Here is a 12,412-nt window from a genome sequence, read left to right as displayed (position 1 = left end):
ATTCATCCACCAGACGAAGTACACTAAAGATTTGTTGTAGAAGTTTGACATGAATGATGCGAAGCCCTTGGCAACACCAATGGCTATATTGACCGTGCTTGATCCAGATGAAGATGGTGAGGAGGTCGACCAGCGGGAGTACATGAGCATGATCAGCTCTCTTCTGTACTGGATGGCGACAAGACCTGACATCCACTTTGCCGTCTGCTTGTGTGCTTGCTCCAGGCTTCACCAAGGATATCTCACTACCAAGCGGTGAAACACATTTTGAGGTACCTTAAGCACACTCTCGAGTTTGGGTTTTGTTTTTCTGCTTTCTCTTCGCATTCTCTTTGAGGTTTTTCGGATACAAATTTTGCTGGTTGTAGAATTCACAGGAAAAACACCTCTGGTACTTGTCACTTCTTGGGTACTTCTCTTATGTGTTGGTTTTCTCGTAAACAGTCTAGCATTGCGCAGTCTACTACTGAAACTGAATATGTAGCTGTTGCTTACAGATTTTATGGATAGTTGCTACTTTGAAGGATTTTGGGTTGAATTTCAGAAGTGTGCCACTTTTGTGTGACAACACCAGTGCTATAAGCTTAGCCAACAACCAAGTTCATGATTCCAGAACCAAACACATAGATATGAGATTCCATTTTCTAAGAGGCCAGAATGAGAAAGGAGACATTGAGTTAAGCTATATAGATACCCAACACCAACTAGCTGATATATTGATCAAGCTTCTAGATGCTACAAGATTCGCCTATTTGAGAGGAGAGCTTGTGTGTGCTATCCCTATGGCATTGTATGAGGGGGAGTTATCTTTTGTACATACTTTATCTTACTTTTGTTGCATTTGCATTACATTTTATTATGTAAGATAATCATAGTAGTTGAGTTTTGATTTGTATGTCTTTAGCATTTTCGATTGCTAGAGTTGAATTTAGACTAAGTTGAGTAATTATGTGGAGCAATATTTTAATCTTAGGCTCTTCTTGATGCTTTAACATGATACATTTCAAGCAAGCTAGCTTTTCTTTAGATAAAATTTAATAATTTTATGAATCATATAGACTATAAAATGCTACATTCTTGATTAGCATGTTCGTAATTACTTTGTCTCAATCAATACTTGTGTTAAGGCTAGCTTGATGGATATCTTGCTCACGCTTCTTGATTCAAGATTATGGATTGAGGAATATTGCACTATATTTTCTGTTTTTATCAAATGTTTAGCTCACGATAGAAATTTAGGGGAACATGTGTTCCTTGTGTCACAAAGGCACTACTTAACTTGATCTTGTGACCATCTTGATAACTTGTGCGAATCAAATAATCATGAAAAATCAAGTCTCTTGTGCTAAAATGTGATTCAGTATGGTTGTCTTGAGGCCTCAAGGTGTTTGTCGTACCTAGTCGCGCGACAGTTTGCTTGGATAAGAGGCAACTTGACGATAAAATGACATTTAAAGAAACATGCCTAACTGTTTAATTCTTTTTAATCGCTTAATCAATCTAAGTCTTGGTTTTATATGTGAGCGTTTGCAAAGCCTATTGTCATGAATACTTGTTTGCCTAGTTTAATATTGAAGTTGGCTAGTTCTTAATACTTTATTGACTCGGCACGAGTGGATGCTTATGTGGTGGTCACTTTTAACATGATTTAGCTATGTGAATTTCAATGCGCCAATCAATACTTCGGGTTTAGCTTGTAAAGCTTCATGTTCTTGTGTCACTGTCTCTTTTTGAGCCTCTATAAGAATGTGAGCTCCACTTTCTATTTTTCAGAGCCTTTTGACGTTTCTAGCTTTTACAAATATTTTGTGGTATACTTGTGAAAGCTCATTAGATTTGCATATTCATGCATTCCATAATATTTTATCCTTGATATTTGCATTGCTAAAGGGAGAGAGCATATGCACAAAGATGAGAATATGCACAAATATGCTACGAAGGAGGAGAAATAAGAAAATTTGCAACAAACCTCAATAAAAAATGAAAAAATGTGCATTTTGTTTTTAAATTTTTGAGCTTTTCTTGATCTTTTGAGGTTTTGACTTGTCTTTGTCTATCTTTGGCCTTTATGCAATCTATCTTATGCCAAGTGATTTTTGTTTACTCTTTCTCAAGTTTTTGGTCATTTGGATGTGCTTCACTTCTTCTATCCCAAATCTTTGTGCTTTAAGGGTTTTCAATGCACTCATCAAAGGGGAGATTGAGAAACCAAGCAGAGAAGTATCTTGGTTTGTATGTGATGAGGCATTGACAATAGTTAATGCGTCTTGAACTTGATTTGCATGTATTTGTGGATGCTTGTTCTTGTTCATATCTAACTCGAGTTGGTGGTATTTGAAATTGACAAATTCTTCTCTATACGTAGAAAAATTACACATATCAAAAGTTCCAGTATGAACATCGGATGTTTCGGTGTTCACCGGAAGTTTCGGTGTGGGCAGTGTGTACTCGCCGAACTATTTCTTGCAGAGAGCTTTTCAGGAGAAATTGGAGATCAATACACCGGAAGGTCCTATGAATGTGGTGGCTACATCAGAGGGTATCACCAAAGCATTTTCAGCGCTGAAGCAGAAATAAAAGCAAACACCGGATGATCCGGTGATGAACTTTAAGAGCACCAGAGTATTTTCTGCAGAGAGGTTATAGATGGGTATTTCGGTGGATTGGCACACACCGGATTATCCGGTGATAGACATGAGATCACCGGAAGCTTTCACCGGACCTTTTCTTACAGAGAGCAGAGTTTCTTCTAGAAAAGATAGTGTTACACTTACTGGATGGTCCGGTGTTCAGGAGCAAAACACACCGGAACATCCGGTATTCATGTTTTCTGCAGGATGTGCTATGAGTTGAAGTTTTTGATTTTATGATAACCTGGAGATGTTTTGGAGTGTGAAGAAATGTGTTTGCTTGTTTTAATGTGTGCAGGTGATAGATACAACTTGTCAGTCGACGACGGGTTATCGAGGCTAAGTGGGTGCTTGGTGCCGGACTATCAAGGAGGGTCAGATGGAATCAAGGGTGATCCTAGCTGTATACATAAAGATCAAACAAAGTATGGAATGGAGGATGAAGATGGTGTGTTGACAAAGTCAAGCGATGGGGATGCCAGTGCAAGTGACAAGGTGACCCGAGTGATCGAGAGCGGGAGAGACTTGCCGACGGTCAAGATCGTAAGACGGAGGACACGCGTCATCATCGGAGCGCTTGCTTCAGGTGGAAGAAAGTGGCGCTTGCTAGGGTTTCGCGGTTCGGCCTCAAAACTGTGGGAGGACTGATAGAGTATGTAGCACCATTACGAAGTTTGCATCGAGGTGAAGCTAAATCATAAAGGCGCCATGGTCGTCCAATGAATGGAGAAGAAAATTAATTAAAATACCCTCGGTGATAGGTTGAAGTGTACTATAAGAGAGAAGTATTTTGGAAAAAAGTTAAGACATTTAGGGTGTCAAGTTTCCTAGACTTATAAATAGAGGAGAGGGGTAGGACAATGAGAGAGGACGAACCAACCATTTGAGTCTCTTGTGCTACCCATATAAGAGCATTATGCTAGATTTTTAGTGGAGAGTAAGATGGGTACTTAATATATGTAATAGGTGAGAGTTTTGAGAGGAAAATATTTGTAATCCGTCTATAATATGGCTGGTCTTGAGTCATGAAGTTTATTTTATTTCATATGCTTGGATTCCACTCCCTTTAGTTTCTCTTTCTTGATTCCTTTGCCTTGTGTGTAAGTTTTTTCTTTCTAGTTTTAATTTTTGTTTTTTTATTTTTGGGCTGAAATTTCAGCACATTGTGAGGTTATTCTTCTAGTTGCTAGAGGCATAAGATTCACATACACATGTTTATGTGATGTGATTTTGATTTTTCTTACCTCTAGATAATTAAACTAGAGAGTTCCGTTGCTCGGTATTCATCTTTTCTTGTTTGTTTGCTAGTTGTGGTTTTTCGAGTGTTAAGACACATGAATTGATCTTAAATAGAACCTATGGTTCATATACCATCTGTGATGTCGTGTTATCTCGATTTTTTTATTAAAACTTATCTTATTTTTTATTTTTATTTAAATTTTGAGGTGCGTTAGGTGCTCTAAATAAAAAAAGTTATCAATTTCGTAAAAAAATGTTAAATTACCTATTTACACTTCTCTAATCACTTCCTACAGTTTGATAGGTTTTCGTAAAAGTATTCGTAATCGAACTATTTCAGTATTGAACTTTCACGCGGACGCAAGCGCTAACTTCTCGAGCGTTACGGCATTCGTCGCCGCTTCACTAGAAAGAAGCGCATTTTGATCGGTTATTTGTATCTGACCATGGTCACTTTGGCCCTGCCTGCTCAAAGTCTCGAACAAGCTTGCTGCACGCCCAATGGTGGAGGGCACAGCATATTATTGGGACGGCAGAGTTGGAAGAGTTGGACGGGCTTCCGCGATTGGGCGGGCCAGGTAGACTGGGCAACGTTGGTTCGCCGCGGGGCTCGGTGTCCACGTCGTCTTGGAGTGTGGTTCCGTGAAGGAATCGGCCGCTGCCAGAGCGCCAAGAGGTTGAACAACTCTGCCGTGTTGCTAGGTGCTACACGCGCTTGCTCGAGTCAAATAAATTAACCCTAGCTTCCTTTTCCTTCTTGACAATCAGGGTACAGAAATATTCATTTTTATCGTGGAATTCTACTAGTTGGATGTGATACATACCCTATTCCTACAGGGAATGAAATGCATTTCTGCGACGAAATTAATTGGAGATGAATATATATACACACACTTGGAGGTAGAGAGAGAATGAAAAGGACAATGAATCAATGTGTTTTGTCGTTATTGTACTCGGGGAGGACCAAGTAGCTATATATATGCGTGTCGATCAAGCCAGTGATCTTGCCATCCATGTACATGTACTGCTGCTAATACAAGCTCGTAACGTGTATATAAAGACGGCCAATGTACTGTGTACAACACGAGATGATGATTCCTGATTCGAGTATATTCCTGACAGGAAGGGATGTGGATCTCAATTATTCTCTGCCAATATAATGTGCATGGACCATCTATCATTGCTCAGTGGTCGGTCATGTATTGAGCTAGCTAGGGCTCCAAAGTATAGGATGGGCGCCACCTTCACCGTTTCGTCATTTTGTCGGGTTTATGCTAGCTGCTTAGCAGATCAAACTAGCCGGATATTCATCCTTAGCTATACGCTAACGAAGTCTAGCCGGATAGATTTTTTTATGGTGCAAACGGAGAGGCACTTTTCGCACGAAAAAGATGGTTAACTATACGAAATTTATCAGATGTTGACACTATTAGTTTTTTAATAAATTCATAACATGCCACCAAACAACTGTCTAATCTATAATATATCTTCAATTGTGATGATAACATGTAAGATCTGAATCTTTATATTATCGACACAATAATGACATATAATGTTATTCAATAACGGTTAGTTTATTGGAAGAAACACACTCTCTGAATCGAAAAGCTAAAGTTTCACGTATTAAGAGTAGGGTGTCCACGTATCATCAAACATATATCCCAATAAGTTTTTGGGTGTAGACATATTTCCAAACTCTCTCTCGCAAGTGGCTAAAGTTGATGATAACATTCATGTTTAGGTGGAAATCTCTGTACACCCATTTTATGATTTTTATTAATTTAGAAAAGAACCTTTTTTTGATAAAGCTAATGAGGACGATGATTCCATAATAAATTGCCTTAATTTCTATTGGAGCACGAAAGCGTGTACCAAACAGATACGATGAAAGCTCCGCTCATAAGAAGAGGCTCAAGCTTGGAGCTGAACAGTGAACCGAGATGAGAGAACGAGAGAGAAATGAAGCCAGTGTTATAGGGAAACTTCTGGGGGCCTCCTCTCCTACTCTTTGAGCGCTTATTTATAGAGGGAACAGGCAGAGAAAATTACCAACCTGCCACTAAGATATTATGTTACAATCATGTATATAGAGAGGTATTTCGGGTATTTCACCCTTTTACATACCACATCATGGTTATGATACTATGATAGATATAGTAATAACATAGTGCATCATCTAAATATCTCTAGGTTAGGACGTTCCCCCAATTGTACCCCCTTATCCGCTGGTTCCGAGGTTCTAAGGGGCGAGAGGATACACCATGAATTAGCTCCAACCCCTCGAAGTCTAGATATCTGGGGTGGTCTTCTGTTGTTGCAGCGTGAACATCCTTGCCCAAGAGCGAGCGTCATGAGGTCCTCCGAGGTCACGTGACAAGTGGTGACAGTGGCGTAGCCTGATGGAGTCATGCCACCTGAAGCATCGCTGCAGTGGGGTTTGACGGGGACTGACCACCAAGACTCCCTCAGTGACTCTAGAGGTGGAGCTCGATGGTGTTGCCGACTGAGGGTGACAGAGGGCTAGCCTGACGGAGTTGTAGAAGTGGTTAACCACAGCGACGCTAAACAGAGGCAGGACCGTCCGGAGTTCCCGACGACGGTAGCTAGAGATAGAGTCAGCGGCGATGTTGAGGTAGGTGGTGCACAACCCCCTCAGTTGTTAGCCGTTGTGAGGCTGAACGGAGCAGGGCCTTCCAGAGCCCCATGCAACAGTAGCTAGAGACAGAGTCGGCAGTGCTGAGGGAGGTGGTATGCAACCCCCTCAGCGGTTAGCCACAACGAGGCTGAATGGAGTAGGGCCCACCGCGGTGGTAGCCAGAGACGGAATCGGCAGCGATGCTGCGGGAGGTGGTACGTGACACCCTCATGGGTTAGCAATAGCAAGGCTCAACAGAGGCAGGACCGTCCGGAGACCCTGTGGTGATAGCTAGGGACGAAGTCGGCGGCAATGCTAAGGGAGACGGTACGCGACCCCCTCATCAGTTAGCAGCGGTGAGGCTCAATGGAGGTAGGGTCATTCCGAGCCCCCCGCGACGATAGCCGCGGACACAGTTGATGGTGATGCTAAGGGAGGCAGTACGTGACCCCCTCATCAGTTAGCAGCGGCGAGGCTTAATGGAGACAGGGCCGTCCTGAGCCCCTTGCGGCGATAGTCGGGGATGGAGCCAGCGACGATGCTGATGGAGGCGGTCCACCACCCCCTTAGCAGTATCCGCGTTGAGGCTCAGCAGAGATGGGGCTATCCAGAGCCCCCCGCGGTGATAGCCGGGGACGGAGTAAACGGTGATGTTGTGGGAGGTGGTCCGCCACCCCCTCAGTGATAGCAACAGTGGGGCTCGACGGAGGCAGGGCAGTTCGGAGCCCCCCACAACGGTAACCAAAAGCGAGGTCAACGACGATGCTAAGGGGGGGCAGTCTGCCACCTCATCAACGGTAACTGCGGTGGGGCCCGAAAGAGGCAGGGCCATCCAGAGCCCCACGTTGGAAGCCAGAGGAAGAGTCAATGGAGATGCTAAGGGGGACAGTCTGCCACCCCCTCAGCGGTGAATGCAGGAGGTGGAGTTGTTGGCGAGGCCGACGGGAAAGTACGCTACCCCCTTAGTGGTGGATGCCAGAGGTGGAGTCGTCGGTGAGGCCGAGGGAGAAATATGATACCCCCTCAGTGGTAGATCTAGGAGGCAGAGCCGTCCGGAGCCAACATATTCCGAGTCCCGCTTAAGTTTGTTGGAAACTCAGCTCATGCATTGTTTCTATAATTGTTATGAAAACAATGTGTTTCGATAGGGATAGTAAAATTCTTCAACTTGTGCAGGATCGACCAAGCATTTTGGCTCCCTGACTCTTCGGCCCCCCTCGCACTTTTCGGCCGCGAGCGGGCGAAGGGCATGTTCTATTAGCGCTATTGTTATGGCTTTAGCTAAGGCAGGGAAGCTTCTAAAGCGGTTATACCACTTGTGAGTGTATGTATATGTATGCAGGTATGTATGTATGTGTATGTACATGTATGTATGGATGTATGAGGTGTGAATGTATGAGTATATGTATGCATATACATATGTATGTACGTACATATGTATGTATGTATGTATGAATAATATATGAATATGTATGCATGAAACTGTACTATGTTGACTTTACCTTTTTGCCTTACAATTTTGGTCGCACCAACGTTTCGCCTATCTCCCCTTTCCCCAGCCCCCTTGCATCTTGCGGCCGCTTGTGGCTAGAGGGTGTGATTCTTTAGGGGTGCTTAGTTGCGTTGGTTAGAAGAAAAAATAGCTTCTACATTGGCTAGCGGTTTGCCATGACCTGCGTATTTTTTGGAGCATAAGGTGTAGATATCTCCAGCACGGAGGCTAGGCCTTCAAGATACCTGGGATTCATACTGCTCCGGCACGGAGGCTCGGTGGGTTCACACCTCACCGGCACGTAGGCTAGGCTTTAAAGATGCCGAAGGGTTTATGTCCTCGCTGGCACGAAGGCTAGGCCTTCAAGATGCTAGTGGGTTCATACCTCATCGACCTAGAGGCTCGACGAGTCCATACCTCTCCGACACGTAGGTTAGGTCTTAAAGATGCTGAAGGGTTCACACCTCTCTGGTACGTAGACTAGGCCTTAAAGATGTTGGAAGGTTTATGTCCTTGTTGGCACGGAGGCTAGGCCTTCAAGATGCCGTGGGTCCATACCTCACCGCCCCGGAGGCTCAGCGGGTTCACACCTCTCCGGCACATAGGCTAGGCCTTAAAGATGTCGAAGGGTTTATGTCCTCGCAGGCTCATAGGCTAGGGCTTCAAGATGCTGGTGGGTCCATACCTCACCGACTTGGAGGCTCGACGGGTTCACACCTCTCCGGCACATAGCCTAGGCCTTAAAGATGTCAAAGGGTTTATGTCCTCGCAGGCACAGAGGCTAGGCCTTCAAGATACTGGTGGGTCCATACCCTGTCAGCCCGAAGGCTCGGCGGGTTCACATCTCTCCAGCACGTAGGGTATACCTTTAAAGATGCTGGAGGGTTTCTTACCTCTTCGGCACAGGGGCTATCACCTTCAAGATGCCGGAGGGTTTTCTTAAGACATCTCCATATGTGGAGGTTTTTAGAGACATCTTTGTTTGAAGAGGTTTTCAGACATCTCTGTTTTGTGGAGGATTTTAAGACATCTCCATTTTGTGGTGGTTTTCAAGACATCTCCATTTGGCAGAGGTTTTCAAAACATCTCCGTGTTTCGGAGGTTTAATAAAACATCTCTGTTTTGCAGAGGTTTTCAAGTGTTGTGTGCCATTTAAGCAAAGGCGTGACTTAAGTTTTACTTTCTACTATTTGAATAGAGATATAACTTAGGTTTTACTATCTACTATTGTCAGTGAATAGCTAATTGCAGCATATGTTATATCTATGTTTGACGGTTACTCTTAGCACATGCCAAACTAAGGCCCTTAGTACTTCATGTAAGGGTCGAAAGCAAACTGCAGTTCTAAACTTGAAGAGGGCAGTGGTCGGGCGTACCTTTCACGAATTGGCTGTGTGAAGCCATCCCAGATGACCATGATAGAAGCCAGCACGCCCATGTGCGGTGACACGACTATGGGAGGCCTGCGTGCTCTAGACGATCGTGATAGGCTAATCGAAGTTCAAAGCCAGTTGGCCCTCGCCTCCTGCGTGGTTAGTCTATCGAAGGGGTTGCTCCACCAGGGCCTCTGTGGTGGAGCCAGAGCCCGGTGGGCCTCCACCATAGGGGGATCCATCTGAGCCTTCGGAGAGGCCACAGGGTCGCAAAGCTGCCTTTGGCTTGGGGTGCCAACTCCGGTGATGTGGACTGGAGCGCGGCGCTCCACCATAAGAAAGCAGCCTCCAGGTCAGTCGGTGTCTAGTGCGAAACTCGGCCTCCTACATGAAGGTGGGCCCCAGCACGAGGTGGCCAGAGCGTGGCCTCCAGCACGGTGAGCTTGGCTTGCTGAAGGGATCAACCACACAAAAGAGGTGGACTATACACGTGTGTTTGAGCAATGAGCGTGGCCTCTGATTTGTTCTAGCTTCAACTACAAAACACACGCGTGCTACTCATAGAGAATATAAGTGCATGGGCATGCACGTGGGAATGGTAAGACAATATATCACCTTGGGCACAAGCTCACATATGCCTTCATGCAAAGCCCCCATGCGAAGTATGTCTAGCAGAAGGCCCTTGCAGATGACGAGCGAGATGAGACAGTGGAGGGCAGCTGTCAGTGACTTGGGAACCAGGGGTCCCCGAGTCCCGAGGCCAGGACAACAAATTCCACGTGGCGACTTCTCTCGAGGACCGTCTCCCCGAGGCCCGAGAAGACCCAGTTCCGGGAGGGGTGCTCGGAGCCATGAACAGTGGTCCCCGACTACCCGTAGTTCCCCGAGGACCCAAGAAGACACAGTTCCAGGAGAGGACGCTCGGGGCCATGAACAGTGGTCCCCGAGTACCCGTAGTTCCCCGAGGACCCAAGAAGACATATTCGTGAGAGGGCTCTCAGGGCTATGAACAGTAGTCCCCGAGCACCCAGAGTTCCCCGAGGACCTGAGAAGCCCTTTGCCGATGGACCCCACAAGGGCTCAGTGGTGAGGTGTCAATTGGTGAAAGGCCCGATGCTGCATTTAAGAGGGAGCGTGGCTTGTCACTTCCAACCACTCCCCCCACGCCTGTCGTACTGAGTACGTCAGTCCCTGCCACCGCCTGGTAGAAAGGCGTGGGGACATTTAATGCGATAGGTCCCATCGCACGTCACCCTGCGCGGCTTGGAGATATCGTCGCTGGGCTCGAGGTATATCGCCTGCCGCCTGCTGTGTCAGACCTGCCCTGACCGGGCGGGCATGCAGGGTTGCTCGATGGCTGCCCGGTGGGCCCCCCTGCTACACCCGCTAAAAGGTGGCTGTCGGAGGATGAACTCCTGTCGCAGGGATCCCGAGAGACCCCTTTTTAGAGATTCGGCCGGGGGGATGATCCTGAACGAGCTTGTCCGGGAAATAAATGGAAACGGAAATAAATGCAACGGCTGGTGGTGGGGGATGATCGATCTAGTGCAAAAAAAGAGATAGATGCACTGGGTTTAGACAGGTTCGGGCCGCACGGGGGCGTAACACCCTACTCCTGTGTGAGCGCTATATTTTTCCTTGAAGGGAATTCTTCAAGGATGTATCTGGTTACAAGGGCGTGTCGCCTACAGAGAGCTTGAGGCTCCCGTGTTCTAGCTCTGTTCGAGCTTGTTTGAGATGTTCTTGTTCTATCGTGTTCGTCGCGCTTCTTCTAGGTCTCCTGTTTGTGCTGTCTCGTCTGATCTGGACTCGACTTCATGTGTTCTCCATCCTTTCCTTTTATAGGCGCGCCGACCTCGACTTATCCTGAATGGGAAAGAGGGGGCGCGAGTGCCAAGGTGCCACGGAGAAAGGCGCCATCATTCCGTCTTGGCGAAGTGACAGGGGCGGTGGAAAAATGCGGCGTGCATCCGACCACCCGCCACTGTGGATGTCCTTCGACGCTATTAAGAGGGCCCACCGGGCAGCCATAGAGGCGCCTGGTGCGCCCACCTTGTCTTGTTCTTCTGCCAGGGCAGGGTGGCAGGCGGAGCGTTTCGATCCTGGCAACGTTATCCCGAGGCACCCGGATAAAACGGGACGGGACCCATGCATTTAATGGACCCACGCCCCCCTGCCAAAGCTTGGCAGGGTCTGACACTAGGGCGTGAGCAGCTGAGAATGTCAGAATGTCAGGATGTCAGGCCGCACGTGCCTATTAAATGCGGCATTGGACCTTTGACTGGCTGACACCCCGCCGGTGGGACCCTTTGGGTCGTCGGGCGATCTTGTGCGAACCTTCGGGGAACCAGGAGCTCGGAGGCGGCCACGTGCAGCCCCGAGCACTCTCTCCCGAGCACTTCGGTGAGACCTTCAGGGCACCGAGTCCTCGGGGGCTGCCACGTGCAGCCCCGAGCACTCTCTCCCGAGCACTTCGGTGAGACCTTCGGGGCACCGAGTCCTCGGGGGCTGCCACGTGCAGCCCCGAGCACTCTCTCCCGAGCACTTCGGTAAGACCTTCGGGGAACCGAGTCCTCGGGGGCTGCCATGTGCAGCCCCGAGCACTCTCTCCCGAGCACTTCGGTAAGACCTTCGGGGAACCGAGTCCTCGGGGGATGCCACGTGCAGCCCCGAGCACTCTCTCCCGAGCACTTCGGTGAGACCTTCGGGGAACCGAGTCCTCGGGGGCTACCACGTGCAGCCCCGAGCACTCTCTCCCGAGCACTTCGGTGAGACCTTCGGGGAACCGAGTCCTCGGGGGCTGCCACGTGCAACCCCGAGCACTCTCTCCCGAGCACTTCGGTGAGACCTTCGGGGAACCGAGTCCTCGGGGGCTGCCACGTGCAGCCCCGAGCACTCTCTCCCGAGCACTTGGCTGTTTGGATCATCGGGGGACTACAGTACTCGGGGGTAAGTGAGAACCCTTCCGAGCACTTTCTTCCCGGAACTTGGTTTCTTCTCATCCTGCAGGGTGGACCTCGCGGGATGGTGACACGTGGCGGAT

This window comes from Phragmites australis, chromosome 3, assembly GCF_958298935.1.
Source record: "Phragmites australis chromosome 3, lpPhrAust1.1, whole genome shotgun sequence".
Lineage (NCBI taxonomy): Eukaryota > Viridiplantae > Streptophyta > Magnoliopsida > Poales > Poaceae > Phragmites > Phragmites australis.
The sequence above is the reverse complement of the archived record's forward strand: the minus strand, read 5'-3'. Positions refer to the sequence as shown.